Source organism: Sinocyclocheilus anshuiensis, unplaced genomic scaffold (assembly GCF_001515605.1).
Source record: "Sinocyclocheilus anshuiensis isolate Anshui unplaced genomic scaffold, SAMN03320099.WGS_v1.1 scaffold959, whole genome shotgun sequence".
NCBI classification, from domain to species: domain Eukaryota; kingdom Metazoa; phylum Chordata; class Actinopteri; order Cypriniformes; family Cyprinidae; genus Sinocyclocheilus; species Sinocyclocheilus anshuiensis.
Window position 1 is genome coordinate 420,907 of NW_015542406.1, and position 13,755 is coordinate 434,661.

General features: G+C 36.7%; 2 long non-coding RNA genes across 2 annotated transcripts in view; both read left to right on the forward strand.

Annotated features, from left to right (window-relative positions):
- Nucleotides 1-8,536, forward strand: part of LOC107693026 (uncharacterized) — a 12,276-nt gene extending 3,740 nt beyond the window's left edge. The window contains exons 2-3 of the long non-coding RNA XR_001634699.1: nucleotides 6,443-6,448; nucleotides 8,141-8,536. This is a non-coding gene — a long non-coding RNA (uncharacterized LOC107693026). The remainder of the gene's footprint in view (nucleotides 1-6,442; nucleotides 6,449-8,140) is intronic.
- Nucleotides 1,803-4,533, forward strand: LOC107693027 (uncharacterized). The gene is made up of 3 exons (XR_001634700.1): nucleotides 1,803-1,856; nucleotides 4,329-4,374; nucleotides 4,458-4,533. It is a non-coding gene; the product is annotated as an uncharacterized LOC107693027 (long non-coding RNA).
- Nucleotides 8,537-13,755: the final 5,219 nt, after the last annotated feature.

A 13,755-nucleotide genomic window follows, 5' to 3' on the forward strand; every position in this document is an offset into this window, starting at 1 on the left:
CTAAGGCTATAGGCAGGTGAGTTTTTTTTTCAGGGTTGGAGCTGAACTCTGCAGGACTGCGGCTCTCTAGGACCGAACTTGCCTACCCCTGATCTATACTGAGAGTATATTATATATAGAATATGAGAGGATAGATACATACAGATAGAAATAAACATAACTTCCTGTATAAATAGATTGAATGGATTATCGGCCTTAACTTCATCGTACTATTTTTGTTATCGGGTAGAATTTGTGGATATACTTTTCTGAAATACAGTTGGTGCATCGCTAATGTTTTTTTTATAATAACTATCTGAAATACGGATGGCATTTTGAGGCATTAGATATTACAGTCTTCTTGGTAATATTACATAAAAAGTATACAAATTCAATATCAGCCATTTATCATTTGTCATTACCATTAAAGACACCATGGTCTACACTGCAGTATATTATTCTAAATGTCATTTCGAAGCATTAAGCAACATTATTTCAATCATATGCCTGGCAAGCCAATAATAATTCCCTCTGTTACTCTTGTCTCACCTCCCCTTCTCCTTGCCTTTCTCTCCAATTTGCTCCAGACTAATTATGCTCGGGTTTATGGAGCATTTTTACCACCCCGCTCCTGTACCTCCAAAGTGGTTTGCTAAAACAGTGGTGACATGGGGCTGTGGTAATTATCTAATTGTTTGAGCCATGTCTGTCTTTGATTTATGGTGTTGCATCAGAGCCTGACCTGATTTATAATGAGGTCCCCCCACTTGTGAAAATCTGAACCTGAATTATGTGGCACAAGCCCAATTATTTCTCTATGAGGTTTTGGTAGCTGTTGACATTGATGGTTTGCATTCTCCAACAGCAGCCTGTCCAGCTTTTGCCTAACCACAATAATATGATCCATCATTTTAGAACAGACCCACCTCTCGTCTCTCGCTTACACCAGCGCAGAGCTGCAGACTCCATCGTTGCTCACCGCAAACAGCACCATATTTCTTCATCACCTCTGTGTTAAAGATGCTTGGTGCATTTCACCACCATCTCTGGCATAGGGGCGCACAGGTTCCCCCTCCTCATCAGTTCCACCTGCCAGACTGAGACCGCCCGTTTTACTAATCTGTCTTTGGGGAGAACGACAACAGGAGCGGCACCCCCGGGCCCCATAAATCCCGCCGGCTCCCGATTACCCAGTTCAGGCCACAAAGTCAAAGAACTGGGCATTAAGTGGCGCAAGTTGCTTGGCACCAAGGACAAAGCTGACAGGAAACATAAGGCCCCCACATGCGGCCCGGACGTGAAGAATAGACCCGCTGCTGAGGACGTACGCTACACGGATGTGACGGCCCCTCTCAAATTAGCACTGAGCAGGGTGACTGCCGCAACGCCGGCTGATGAAGAGTCACGCGGCTGCCACTATTTGCGCCGCTAAGGCATTCATCAAATTAATTACTGCTGCGCCCAACCACCTCTCTGATACCTCTTTATTTTGAGTCCTGTAAGTGGGGCCTCAGACGAGTCCTGACAGGGAGCCCTAATACACACACTGCCTCTTCTCCAGCAACATAATTAATTGAAAACTTCGCTGGCTTGACAAATTGGAATGATGAATCTATCTTCTATGAATAGCTTAAGGAGAGAGAGAGAGAGAATGGAGAAGAAAAAAAATGCATAATCAGTCAAAAATGTAGACGCAACATCTCTCTCGCTGACTTTGCCATGTATTGAGAGCCATTAGGGCCGAGAGGAGCCATGGCGCTGCGAAAAGACTGACTCTCCTTCCATCCACATCTCGATTGATAACTTTGGCTCTTCGATTTAATAGAGCGGTCAAGGTGGAGCTGTTCTTCTGTATGGTTCAAGAGAAATAAAGAGAGGTAAGATCATCAATCATGCACTTGTACTGTTTTTTTGTTGTTTTTTTTTTACGGTAGAATAAAAATGGGTTTCTCTAGTGTCTCTCCAATTCTAACCATGTTTATGGCTTTAGCTTGATGCGGTTTCTTCGTTAAACATGCCTTTTATTAGACAATTTTTTTTTAAATAATCATTTTAAATGAACAAACTTTTGTATAGTATCAAGTTAAACACATCATAGTCAACCCATCATACATTTATGTATGCAAATGAGGGTGACATCCACTTTAAAAGCCATCTTGAGAAACACCATTACACATCTCTTGATTAATTACATTACTGACGTCTTAACTTACAGTATAAAGGCACTGGTGTTCCCCAGAGTTACAGTACATCCCGACTTCCTATCACCTTCACTTACTGAGAGTAAAAATGGTACAAATTGATAGGTGAGGTAAAGACAAAATAAGTGAGCCATCAAGTCCATCATCAGTCCATCAAGGGTTTTCATAAAACAACAATAACAACAACAACAATAATAATAATTGTATTATTATAATAGTTATTAATTATATTATTAGTAATAATAATAATAATAATAATTATTATTATTATTATCCCATTGGCTTAAAGAACTTTTAATTATAGCGTCTCATTACAATCCCTACAGAATCAAATTTATTAAAATGTATAATTAAATGTAATTAAAACGTAAAATGTCCACATATTTCTGTTATTAAAAGAACACAGCATTGATTTAAATTATTTATTATTACAATTTATGAATTATGTTTATAAAGTGGAAGAAATGACATTGTCTGATTTGTTTTATGCACTATATTGTAAGCAATTATATACATATTTGAAATTAATGTTGTTATCTGATTTCTTACAACACCGGGCCTTCGTTTCTTTACTTACGGACATGACGTAAACACACAAGTCTTTGATTTACAGAAGCTAACTGCTCAAAATATAAATTATTTTTGTAGGTTTACTAGAGTGAATCTGGGTGACGCAAGAAGTTTTGAATACTAATTTTCTATGTACTTGCTCAATAATGGAATTTTGTAAAAAAACTAAAAAAAAAACTAAAAAAAAACTCACAAATGATAAATTCCTCAATAATGTCTTAATAATAGCTAAATGTTAGTTTTGTAACATACAGTATCACATTTATAGATTTAATGACTGTCACAGAGAGTCTTGTGAGAATATTCAGACGGATTTAGAGGATGCGTGGCAAAAGTGGACAGCCTATAAAGGATGAGCAGTTGGATGGAGGTGAATTATTAAAGTAGCACGGAGGCACTTAAACTCCTGTGTGTAGGAAAGTCACAATCTCCAAACAACTCCATAGCACTGGGTTTATATGAAAGGGATGTTGAACCCCTTTCATGCTTGTTTAGTACAATATTTGGTCTAATCTGATAATGTTTTCAGCCACCAGAAATAATGTACTTCATTTCAGTTGTTTAAAGAAAGTTTATTGGTTTATCAGAGTGCTGTTAAGTCAGCTAAAAATACATATTTTTCTAATCTAATCATGGAAAATCACTCTAGACCTAAAGTTTTATTTTCAGTCATTAATTCTGTTGTGAACCCCCCGGTTACAATGTGTACTGCTTCTGAGGCTCTGTGTGAAAGCTTTTTGAGATTTTTTATTGATAAAATCTCCAATTTGAGACATTACATATGCCCTTCTCATACTGAACCCTCTATCCCGTCAATGCACTTTGCTTCCTGGGATGTTTTTGAACCTATTTCTCTGCAACTACTTAAAAACACCATTGTTAACGTCAAATCATCTTTTTGTTCTTTTGATACCATACACCCTAAATTTTTAAAATCAATTGTTGATTGTGTTGGGCCGGGTCTGGTGTCTCTTTTTAATAAGTGTCTTTGTACTGGCTTTGTCCCTGCTGCCTTTAAAGTGGCTACTGTCACTCCTATACTCAAGAAGCCTTCACTGGATTCTTCTGTTTTGAATAACTTTCGCCCTATTTCTGTTTTACCATTTATCTCGAAGGTATTTGAAAAAATTGTGTTTGATCAACTCCAGTCTTTTCTCAGTTGCAACGGTATTCCTGAAATTTTTCAATCTGGCTTTAAATCTGCACATAGCACCGACTCTGCCCTCTTGAGAGTGCTAAACGACATCTTTTTATCTACGGACTCTGGCGACTCTGTGGTCCTCGTGCTATGTGGCTGTTTTATACGTGCTATATAAATAAACTGAAACTTCAAACTTGAAACTACTGTAGTTTACAGTTTACTTGTTATCCCCAAATCATGTAATTTTATCCCAAAGTCACAGAAAAAAGCTTAGTTCTAAACTATATGAAAATAAATACAACAATAGTTCGCTATAGATCTATCATGTGCAAGCTATGCATTTAAGTACATGTGCACTGTGTGTTTGGTATTTGCTTTTGAGGTATTCCTCACGGGCGTATGTATGTGTTTGTGACCAATCATATATGTCTATGCAGGAAAATATGAGAAGGTTGCAGATGTGAAGGACACACCTTTTCCATGGTAAATAGTCATCCTTAATAGGTAGAGGCCTGTTTGTGAAATATGAGAGCCAAACTGGTATGTGACATTACTGTCATCCCCAGGGAGGCCGGCAGACTGATTTCAGTGCAGAGAGAACCTAGACAGGACTACAGAACTAAATAAAGTCTCAGATGGATGGAGCTGAACTCCCACTAGGAAACCTGCAAGACAATGAGATTCCCTGTGCCTTCTGAGAAATGTTTACATGCTCTTCAAGCACATACACATATATGAAATATATACAACATTACCCTTTCATGACTGTGCAGTATTAGGGATATAAATAAAGTGATTGAAATAACTATGTTCTGAAGACTTGCTATTCATTTGCAATATTATTTGAAGATGCTTCATTGTATTAGATCTAATGTATTTATCTACTATAATTGAATACATCAATGTAAAATGCAAAAAAAAAAAAAGTTCTAAAATGTTGTTTAGAGTATGACTATCTTTATTCTCTTGGCATTTTAGCAAGATACAATAGCATTACATGTATTGTATATTCCATTCTAATACCATTAGAATAGATTTTAATATGAGGATGATTAGAGAAGATTTTTAATGTGGCACTGTATAGTTTAGTTCTTTCCAGGCCATATTTTCATGGACTAAATCTCCTGGTCATTTGTGTGTCATATTACTAGTTCTGGAACCAAGTGAAATCCTTTTTTATGATTTTTTTTTTTTTTGCCCAAAGCAATCACTGCATTGCTCTTGCATTAACTGGAAAATATTTATTCCTCATAATATCAATGCTAAAGCACTCCAGGAGATAGGAAAAATAATAAATTGGAGGGAAATCTTGTTAACAGGGATGAGTTGGATTTCACGTGAACAGGAATAGATGTTTTCTGAGAAGATGTTTGATGAGTTTTGTCCACTTCTTTTATTTCATTTAATTTTATTTTTGATGACAATTTTCAATTTTTTTAACAATTTTTTTTTTAACCTTACCATGTTTATATAAAAAGACATACAAGAAGATATACAAAAAGTGAAAAATAGCAATAAACATGGCCAAAAAAATAATATGAAATATTACATTATTATTATTATTATTAATAAGAAAATAATTAAAATTATTAAACTAAATTAATTATGCATCTGCACTCCCCTGGGCAGCTTTGGAGCTCATTTACTCCATTTTACTGGCTGTTCCTCTCAGGTCTACTGTTAGGCTGCTTTCTCTTAGACTCATTGTCTCATTAGAAATCTTTTGAATTTCAGATGAAGCAATGATCCAAAAGCTCTGGAAAACAGAGCAGATGAAACATAGGTTCACCCACCTGCCTTTTCATTAAAATGTGGGCGACTGTCATCTCCGAGAGCATTGCTTAGCCTTAATCTGCCTGCTTGAGCAAGAGCACTATACATTTTCACACACCTAACTATATAATATTCCATGTAAATTTAAGCATCTGAGGCCCTGTAGCTTAGAGCGCTGAAGAACAGGGGGTTGCTGGGTTCATAAATGAATAAGAATCTCCAAATGAGTTTGCTGACCTCTTAAACTCCATAAAATTAATATAAGCAGACATCCTGAATGCTGCAGGGCTGCTGCGGAGCCAGCGGAAGATCACTTAAGCTCTCAGAGTTTCCTAAAACTTTTATAAGCCTACTTTTCAAGACACATTGTTGCGTTTTACTGATGGTGGCAGGGAGCAATATGAAGGCATATAAACCTTCAGTGACTTCACTTAACCCCTCATATAAGAACAGGGGAAATTCAGGCATTACAGCATGTGGCGTCACCTGCTTTCCGACTGCTGGAAACACAACTCTTCGACCCTGCGTCCTTGATTCCAGCACCCCACTTGCTTCCTCTAAACCCGTGAAAACAAACACAGCTTTGGTGGAAGTGGTGGAACAAACAAAACAAAAGTGGAGGTGTTTTGGAGACCTGGTGTTTGCCGGTTGACAGTCAGCTCATTTTCTTATCTGTCACAGACCCGGGGCTTCCAGCAGTTATCAGCATTGTAATGCTGAAACATAATGTTTACTGAGTCTTTAGTCCACGCAGCTGGGATGCTTTTTGCTAAACCAGTGTATGGTGCCAACAGGCTTTTCATATCACACTTGAGAGTGGACAAAACAAATTATACAAATGTAAATAAAAGGAGATTAAAGCCTGAGTGTAATGAAGCACTCCAACAACATGCCTTTCATTTACATGCAAAGTGCATCTTTAAAAACTGTCGGCATGCTCTTCAGTAGGTTAGGCGGACAAGCTTTTTAATTGTTTTGTATATAAACGTGTTCAGTGAGCATCTTAAAGGGCTAGTTCACCCAAAAAATGAAAATCTGTCATTAATGACCCAACCTCATGTCGTTCCAAACCCGTAAGACCTTCGTTCATCTTCGGAACACAAATTAAGATATTTTTGATGAAATCCGAGAGCTTTCTGACCCTGCATAAACATCAACACAACTACCACGCTCAAGGCCCAAAAAAAGTAGTAAGGACATTATTAAATTAGTCCATGTGATATCAGTGGTTCAACATTACTTTTATGAAGCTACAAGAATACTTTTTTGTGCGCAAAGAAAACAAAAATAGCTTTATTCAACAATTTCTTCTCTTCTGTGTCAGTCTTCGACGCACGTTCATGAGCGTACCGCGATGCATACATGTGGTGCTGCTGATGCAGGAATTGGCATTCTGACGTAGAACCCGGATGCGCTGCGCCTTGTTTACAAGCAGAGGAAGACGCATGCTGTCGCATGTCTTTGTAAACACGTTTGAAGATTTTGACAGAGAGGATAACTTGCAATTTTTTGCCCAGCCTTACTTATTCGAACCAGAATATATAGACGATGAAATAAGAGAAATGAACGTTCTACGTCAGACCGCCAACACTTCCTGTTTTGAATCAATATCTCTTGTCCCCATAATAATTTATGTGGTGAAATGTGTAATAAGTTCCCTTAAATGTTCGTTTAGTGTGAACTTGTTCATTTATCTAGGCTAAAAGCTGCTTGCTAGCAGCTGTTTTCTTTGCTTAAGCTTGGTATTTAGTGAGCCAATAAAATAAAATAAAATTTCAGCTCAGATCAATAATTTGTTTCCAGTTATTACTTATATGTGAATTAGTCATTCTGCATTCCTTTAATTCAGCGAAGAGATCACGCTATCTATTATAACGTCTAAACGTGATGGTAGTCAATAGGTGTGTTTGACTTCATGGGCCACTGTATATAGACTGATCGGCGTCTGACTTGAAGCAGTGCATGCCGGTAATACTAATCAAAAATTAAGTTTTGATATATTTATGGCAGGGAATTTACTAAATATCCTCATGGAACATGATCTTTACTTAATATCCAAATGAATTTTGGCATATAAGAAAAATTTATCATTTTGACCCATACAATGTATTTTTGGCTATTGCTACAAATTTACCCGTGCTACTTATGACTGGTTTTGTGTTCCAGGGTCACATTTATATATTGTATTTTTATTGACAATTTATATTTACATTTGTGTGTTTGTATGTGTAAATATATATTTCCTCTGATAATTCTCAGGCAACCAGCTTAGATCTGGGTAGTTTATCAGTGTTTAGATCTTCACGTGTACGGAACCTGGGAGTTTTGTTAGATGAGTCCTTAAACCTTGATAAACATATCTCCTCTGTAATAGGTTCTAGTTTTTATCAACTTCGCCTGTTATCAAAAATCAAACCTTTCTTAAATCATAAATCTTTAGAGATGGCTGTTCATGCTTTTATCACCTCACGCTTAGACTACTGCAACTCACTATACTGTGGTAGTTCTAAGTCATCAATCGATCGCCTTCAACTAGTTCAAAATGCTGCTGCCAGATTCCTTCATAATAGCCGCAAAAGTGCTCACATCACTCCAATTCTGCGGACCCTTCATTGGCTGCCTATTAAATTCAGAATTGATTTTAAAATTATTTTATTTGTATATAAATCTTTAAATGATCTAGCCCCTATTTATTTATCTGAATTACTATACCCATATACTCCATCCAGACGCTTAAGATCCAGTGATCAGAATCTTCTTCTAGTCCCACAATCCAGACTCAAACGTAGAGGGGATCGTGCTTTTTCAGTGGTTGGGCCGCGGCTGTGGAATAGCCTCCCTTTAGAGATTAGACTTGCCCCTTCTCTGTCCACTTTTAAATCTCTTTTAAAAACATATCTGTTTTGTTTGGCTTACAAATAATTTTCTATTATGGTCTTTGCTTAGTCTTTTATGGGTTTATACTTCGTTTCTCTTGTGTTATTAATATATTTACTTATTTTATTATTAAGGCGAGACCCTGTTTAATTGTGTAGCTGTGCAGATTTTTATATTCTTTTTACTATTTTGAATTTCTGTACAGCACTTTGGTCAGCCATGTGGCTGTTTTATACGTGCTATATAAATAAACTGAAACTTCAAACTTGAAACTACTGTAGTTTACAGTTTACTTGTTATCCCCAAATCATGTAATTTTATCCCAAAGTCACAGAAAAAAGCTTAGTTCTAAACTATATGAAAATAAATACAACAATAGTTCGCTATAGATCTATCATGTGCAAGCTATGCATTTAAGTACATGTGCACTGTGTGTTTGGTATTTGCTTTTGAGGTATTCCTCACGGGCGTATGTATGTGTTTGTGACCAATCATATATGTCTATGCAGGAAAATACGAGAAGGTTGCAGATGTGAAGGACACACCTTTTCCATGGTAAGTAGTCATCCTTAATAGGTAGAGGCCTGTTTGTGAAATATGAGAGCCAAACTGGTATGTGACATTACTGTCATCCCCAGGGAGGCCGGCAGACTGATTTCAGTGCAGAGAGAACCTAGACAGGACTACAGAGCTAAATAAAGTCTCAGATGGATGGAGCTGAACTCCCACTAGGAAACCTGCAAGACAATGAGATTCCCTGTGCCTTCTGAGAAATGTTTACATGCTCTTCAAGCACATACACATATATGAAATATATACAACATTACCCTTTCATGACTGTGCAGTATTAGGGATATAAATAAAGTGATTGAAATAACTATGTTCTGAAGACTTGCTATTCATTTGCAATATTATTTGAAGATGCTTCATTGTATTAGATCTAATGTATTTATCTACTATAATTGAATACATCAATGTAAAATGCAAAAAAAAAAAAAGTTCTAAAATGTTGTTTAGAGTATGACTATCTTTATTCTCTTGGCATTTTAGCAAGATACAATAGCATTACATGTATTGTATATTCCATTCTAATACCATTAGAATAGATTTTAATATGAGGATGATTAGAGAAGATTTTTAATGTGGCACTGTATAGTTTAGTTCTTTCCAGGCCATATTTTCATGGACTAAATCTCCTGGTCATTTGTGTGTCATATTACTAGTTCTGGAACCAAGTGAAATCCTTTTTTATGATTTTTTTTTTTTTTGCCCAAAGCAATCACTGCATTGCTCTTGCATTAACTGGAAAATATTTATTCCTCATAATATCAATGCTAAAGCACTCCAGGAGATAGGAAAAATAATAAATTGGAGGGAAATCTTGTTAACAGGGATGAGTTGGATTTCACGTGAACAGGAATAGATGTTTTCTGAGAAGATGTTTGATGAGTTTTGTCCACTTCTTTTATTTCATTTAATTTTATTTTTGATGACAATTTTCAATTTTTTTAACAATTTTTTTTTTAACCTTACCATGTTTATATAAAAAGACATACAAGAAGATATACAAAAAGTGAAAAATAGCAATAAACATGGCCAAAAAAATAATATGAAATATTACATTATTATTATTATTATTAATAAGAAAATAATTAAAATTATTAAACTAAATTAATTATGCATCTGCACTCCCCTGGGCAGCTTTGGAGCTCATTTACTCCATTTTACTGGCTGTTCCTCTCAGGTCTACTGTTAGGCTGCTTTCTCTTAGACTCATTGTCTCATTAGAAATCTTTTGAATTTCAGATGAAGCAATGATCCAAAAGCTCTGGAAAACAGAGCAGATGAAACATAGGTTCACCCACCTGCCTTTTCATTAAAATGTGGGCGACTGTCATCTCCGAGAGCATTGCTTAGCCTTAATCTGCCTGCTTGAGCAAGAGCACTATACATTTTCACACACCTAACTATATAATATTCCATGTAAATTTAAGCATCTGAGGCCCTGTAGCTTAGAGCGCTGAAGAACAGGGGGTTGCTGGGTTCATAAATGAATAAGAATCTCCAAATGAGTTTGCTGACCTCTTAAACTCCATAAAATTAATATAAGCAGACATCCTGAATGCTGCAGGGCTGCTGCGGAGCCAGCGGAAGATCACTTAAGCTCTCAGAGTTTCCTAAAACTTTTATAAGCCTACTTTTCAAGACACATTGTTGCGTTTTACTGATGGTGGCAGGGAGCAATATGAAGGCATATAAACCTTCAGTGACTTCACTTAACCCCTCATATAAGAACAGGGGAAATTCAGGCATTACAGCATGTGGCGTCACCTGCTTTCCGACTGCTGGAAACACAACTCTTCGACCCTGCGTCCTTGATTCCAGCACCCCACTTGCTTCCTCTAAACCCGTGAAAACAAACACAGCTTTGGTGGAAGTGGTGGAACAAACAAAACAAAAGTGGAGGTGTTTTGGAGACCTGGTGTTTGCCGGTTGACAGTCAGCTCATTTTCTTATCTGTCACAGACCCGGGGCTTCCAGCAGTTATCAGCATTGTAATGCTGAAACATAATGTTTACTGAGTCTTTAGTCCACGCAGCTGGGATGCTTTTTGCTAAACCAGTGTATGGTGCCAACAGGCTTTTCATATCACACTTGAGAGTGGACAAAACAAATTATACAAATGTAAATAAAAGGAGATTAAAGCCTGAGTGTAATGAAGCACTCCAACAACATGCCTTTCATTTACATGCAAAGTGCATCTTTAAAAACTGTCGGCATGCTCTTCAGTAGGTTAGGCGGACAAGCTTTTTAATTGTTTTGTATATAAACGTGTTCAGTGAGCATCTTAAAGGGCTAGTTCACCCAAAAAATGAAAATCTGTCATTAATGACCCAACCTCATGTCGTTCCAAACCCGTAAGACCTTCGTTCATCTTCGGAACACAAATTAAGATATTTTTGATGAAATCCGAGAGCTTTCTGACCCTGCATAAACATCAACACAACTACCACGCTCAAGGCCCAAAAAAAGTAGTAAGGACATTATTAAATTAGTCCATGTGATATCAGTGGTTCAACATTACTTTTATGAAGCTACAAGAATACTTTTTTGTGCGCAAAGAAAACAAAAATAGCTTTATTCAACAATTTCTTCTCTTCTGTGTCAGTCTTCGACGCACGTTCATGAGCGTACCGCGATGCATACATGTGGTGCTGCTGATGCAGGAATTGGCATTCTGACGTAGAACCCGGATGCGCTGCGCCTTGTTTACAAGCAGAGGAAGACGCATGCTGTCGCATGTCTTTGTAAACACGTTTGAAGATTTTGACAGAGAGGATAACTTGCAATTTTTTGCCCAGCCTTACTTATTCGAACCAGAATATATAGACGATGAAATAAGAGAAATGAACGTTCTACGTCAGACCGCCAACACTTCCTGTTTTGAATCAATATCTCTTGTCCCCATAATAATTTATGTGGTGAAATGTGTAATAAGTTCCCTTAAATGTTCGTTTAGTGTGAACTTGTTCATTTATCTAGGCTAAAAGCTGCTTGCTAGCAGCTGTTTTCTTTGCTTAAGCTTGGTATTTAGTGAGCCAATAAAATAAAATAAAATTTCAGCTCAGATCAATAATTTGTTTCCAGTTATTACTTATATGTGAATTAGTCATTCTGCATTCCTTTAATTCAGCGAAGAGATCACGCTATCTATTATAACGTCTAAACGTGATGGTAGTCAATAGGTGTGTTTGACTTCATGGGCCACTGTATATAGACTGATCGGCGTCTGACTTGAAGCAGTGCATGCCGGTAATATATTTTGTTTATAAATATGTATTTCTATAACAGTAATAACTCTTTTTATGTAAACCTAATGTTACATTGCGCCATATGTTTATCAAAATAAAACTGACCCCACTTTATTTACATTTAAATAGCATATGCTGACCCTTATTCCTGCACATACATGTTGAATGAAAGTACTGAATGAAAATATGAAAGAAATTAAGAAAATCCTATATAAAAATACCACTGCATAGCATCTTGCTCTTCTTTCAACATCTTGCACATGTGCGCTGTATTTCAGATGCTGTTTTAAGTTCAAAGAAGTACTGATGCACAGGGTATTCACTTCTTTTCACTGAATGGGATATCTGTTTACTTCCCTTGACTGAATGCGAGAAACTGCTTAAAACTGCCCTGGTGGCAACAGCAGCTAGAGCTAGATTAATCTTAATCAGTGAATAAAGAGGTCTGTTTTAAATCTATGGACTACTGGTCTTGTTGTAGGGTGTGAAATTAATATAAAGATATGAGGAACAGGAAATTGCATGATAAAGAACATATGGTAGCAACAGGTTGCAAAGGTCAGCACAGGAGGTTATTCGTTAGAGCGTGCTGAGTCACCGGTTAAGAAGGTTTCCTTTACAGACTGGAGAAATAAAACCGTGTAGTCTAAAATAAAGCCATTTATTAATATGGCCTGTTTTGAGGACACAAGAACTTGTATGAATGATTCTTCTTGCCAAACCTGTAATATAATTTACACACAAAACATGTTTAGTTTAATGGAAATTGTTTGATAGTTTTTATCATCTAAAATTCAACCATTCAAAACCGTTTCCAGTGTTTCCATTTACAAGAATTCAGCACAACTCCATATAGCTATAGGAGAAACATACAAATATATGTTTTCAGATGAGCATTGCATTATCAGATGTACATTCTGTAATATACATTTTTAATCCAAAGGCAAATGATTATGAACCCAATTACCAAATGAAGAGCAACAGATGGCAGACTTGACTTATTGAAAGCGACATTATGGCTGGGGTTCATATTTCCAAAAAATTAGATCTTTGCCACAATATATATAGACTCAGCCATCGTCCAATATTAAAGTCTTGTTTCAGATTGCAATTATTAGAACTAAAACAAACCCCTCTGGATGAAGACATAAATATCGAACAGCTAAAAACAGTCCATATCAAACCCTGCCTCTGTTCATAGGAGTGAAAATGTTGCAGTGTTTTGTGACTTTCAGATCAATTGCTCTGTATCAGATGGACAAGGCATGAAATTAATGCTCTAATAACTTACTTCTGCCATATTCATAAATGATTTTAGTTTTTTACAAAAGTGCACATTGTTTAAAAACGTCTCGGTTACGTATGGTAACCCTCGTTCCCTGAAGGAGGGGACGGAGACGTC